Source organism: Piliocolobus tephrosceles, unplaced genomic scaffold, assembly GCF_002776525.5.
Source record: "Piliocolobus tephrosceles isolate RC106 unplaced genomic scaffold, ASM277652v3 unscaffolded_77, whole genome shotgun sequence".
Classification (NCBI taxonomy): Eukaryota; Metazoa; Chordata; class Mammalia; order Primates; family Cercopithecidae; genus Piliocolobus; species Piliocolobus tephrosceles.
In genome coordinates this window covers 469,767-473,286 of record NW_022335051.1, presented here as the reverse complement: position 1 = coordinate 473,286, position 3,520 = coordinate 469,767, and the positions used below count along the sequence as shown (strand labels likewise).

Genomic DNA, 3,520 nt, shown 5'->3' with positions numbered 1-3,520 from the left:
ATCAGCCTGGGCAACAAAGCAAAAGCTGTGTCTACAACAAATAGATATAAAAAAAATAAGCCAGGCACAGTGGTGTGTGCTTGTAGTGTCAGCTACCGGGGAGGTGGATGTGAGAAGGTCTCTTGAGACCAGGAATTTGAGGTTGCAATGAGCTATGACTACCACCGAACTCAAGCCTGGGTGATAGAGAGATTCTTTCTCAAACACACACACACACACACACACACACACACAAAACAGGCATGTTTTGCAAAGACTCAAATTGAACAACTGAAACTTAAGTAAATTTAATATACAATGTATGGTTTAATTATTAGACCAAGTTAATAACAACAGGATTAGTGAACTAGAATACTGAGATGAATAAATAAGAGAACTACAGAAAAACAAAATGATCACAATACAAACATGATTATACATGTACAAAGAATAAAATGAAATGAAATCAATACATTGGTTTCACTAGCTTACATACAAATAACAAATCACACTAATAACAAATATTTATAAACTTCTGAAACGGAATATCAGATGGGAACCCTTGAATGCAGAAGTGTATTGTGATTAATAGTGACCACCAATAAAAAATACTCAACAGAAATAAAAGTCAAGCTGTATAACACCAAAGAAAAGAAAAAAATGTAAAGGCATGAGAGCGAAAAGAAGAGAGGAACAATGAGGGTGAGAGCAAAGCCTCCACAGCCTGTGTTCAGTCAGAAAACACAGAAATAAGTAAGAGTGCTGGGAGAAGTTACTGTTCAACCAATAATTAGATACTTCACTAACATATTTTGAATAAGTAAGGATGCACTAAATGATTTCCAAAAGTAAAAAAAAAAAAAAAAATGAGAAATCTTATTACCAATATGAGCTTATTAAGAATACACTTCAAAAAGAAAAAAGTTTTAAAATGAAGTTCAATGAATCAAAATGAAATGGAAGAAACTGCAAACATATTAGGCTATGAAATCATGGTGGACAATGAACTAAAGGATCCATCAAGTCTTTAGCAGCATCAGTTTCCAAATGATTTACATAAAACAACGGTGTTAAATGAACTCTATACAATGTAATGAAATAAATTATCAAATCCTCTGATACTTGAATAATTTAACTGATGTTAGAATCTCCTTTTCAGATAATTATTTTCATAGAAAAATATACAATACTTCTGTCTCATGATTTGCAGAATATCAATTATCCTTCTTTTAGCACCAAAGGGTTCACAGTGGCATAGGCCCTAGTCACAAGCCTCTGGACACCCAGGACAACTGGATCATATGTTGATCAGGATTGAGCAGGATGAGAGGCTCAAATCCATTCAATATGTGACCGCAAAGAAACTCACCCTTTTTTCTGGAGAGACTCTTGGGGAGAGTCTGGCGCTGTGAAGGTGCTGGGATTGCCTCTGATGCCTGCACAAGAGAGTCTCCATGTATACACTTGAGAGCAGCATAATTCCCACAAGGAGACATCTCTGGATAATGACAAAGTAAGAAAAATAAGGCTCCTGATGATGGACTTCCTTGGGGAAATGAGGCAGTTTTACTGAGCGTCAGAAAACTGGTCTGAGTCATATGGAAAGAAACCACAGTGTCGAAGATTATGTAACTACTGCAGGACAACTGAGGGACCATAAGAAGACAAGAACATATGAAATGTGATTTGTGAGTTTATGTTTAAACCTCACCAACCAGGAGGTGCCGGGGCTGATGGCGATGGCCTGGAGCAGGCTCAGGAGGCAGGTGGTGCAGACGGAGAGGCCCTGCATCACCATGCTCAGATAGGAAAGCATCTTACACTTGAAGTCATTTTGAAAATGAAGGGACTCAAAAAGGTCTGGAGACACCAAGAACACAATGGTGAGCAGCATCATGATGTGGACGAGGCCAAGTGACTGGTGGTCAGGTCAGTGGGCTTAGGATCCAGAAGGAGCGTCATGATACCAGAGAAAAGGAGGATGTTGGCCGAGACTCCAGTAACAGCTTGGGCAAAGAAGTCACTTTTGAATGATAACATAAGTGAAAACTGTGTACATTTTAATGGCAAAGAGGAAATATTTTATGTACCTGAAAAAAACAATAAAACTTCCATCATCAATGTCACTTACTTCAGATTCAAAATTATCACCATCATTATCATTTTAAATCCATCTATTTATTTTGATTAATGTTGATTATCACATATAAATTCTTAAACCTACAGCCTGATTATTATATGCTAAACCAAATTATTAATATAGTTGATCGAACACCCACACATGCACAGTCGCACCAGTAGAGGGCGCACATTATCTGTGCTCCTGTAATACCAAGGCCACACTTTTTAAGTAAGCATTTAGTTTTGTTTTGTTTCGTTTTGTTTTGCATTCCTTCATTTAGTTTTCACCACCCAGAACTGTGACATGTATATAAAAATGAATCATGGGTGTTTGTAGAACTGAAATGAAGTATATTTTGTGGTAATGGAAAAAGCAATCACCTGATGTATCTTGGAAAAAAGTAATAATGCATTGAGTGGCTGTGATATCACACCAGCCTGACATCATGCTAAACATCACATTCATGCATGCAACGTTTCATGTATCCTATAAAAATTATAGGGGGGCGGAGCAAGATGGCCAAATAGGAACAGCTTCAGTCTCCATCTCCCAGGGCGAGCGACACAGAAGACCGGTGATTTCTGCATTTTCAACTGAGGTACTGGGGTCATCTCACTCGGGAGTGCCGGACAATCGGTGCTGGTCAGCTGCTGCAGCCCGACAAGCCAGAGCTGAAGCAGGGCGAGGCATCGCCTCACCTGGGAAGCGCGAGGGGGAAGGGAGTCCCTTTTCCTAGCCAGGGGAACTGAGACACACAACACCTGGAAAATCGGGTAACTCCCATCCCAATACTGCACTGTAACACCGGCACACCGGATATTATATCCCACACCTGGCCGGGAGGGTCCCACGCCCACAGAGCCTCCCTCCTTGCTAACACAGCAGTCTGCGGCAATCTAACCGCAAGGCAGCAGCAAGGCTGGGGGAGGGGCGCCTGCCATCGCTGAGGCTTAAGTAGGTAAATAAAGCCGCTGGGAAGCTCGAACTGGGTGGAGCTCACAGCAGCTCAAGGAAACCTGCCTGTCTCTGTAGACTCCGCCTCTGGGGACAGGGCTCAGCTAAAGCAGCAGAGGCCTGTGCAGACGCGAACGACTCTGTCTGACAGCTTTGAAGAGAGCAGTGGATCTCCCAACACGGAGGTTGAGATCTGAGAAGGGGCAGTCTGCCTGCTCAAGTGGGTCACTGACCCCTGAGTAGCCTAACTGGGAGACATCCCCCACTAGGGGCAGTCTGACACCCCACACCTCACAGGGTGGAGTACACCCCTGAGAGGAAGCTTCCAAAGCAAGAATCAGACAGGTGCACTCGCTGTTCAGCAATATTCTATCTTCTGCAACCTCTGCTGCTGATACCCAGGCAAACAGGGTCTGGAGTGGACCTCAAGCAATCTCCAACAGACCTATAGCTGAGGGTCCTGAC

The 3,520-nt window shown here is 42.4% G+C and overlaps 1 pseudogene; it reads left to right on the top strand.

The window, feature by feature from the left end:
• The first annotated feature begins 1,859 nt into the window (after positions 1–1,859).
• The window catches only part of LOC113219663, an 8,502-nt pseudogene continuing 6,841 nt past the window's right edge, over positions 1,860–3,520 (top strand).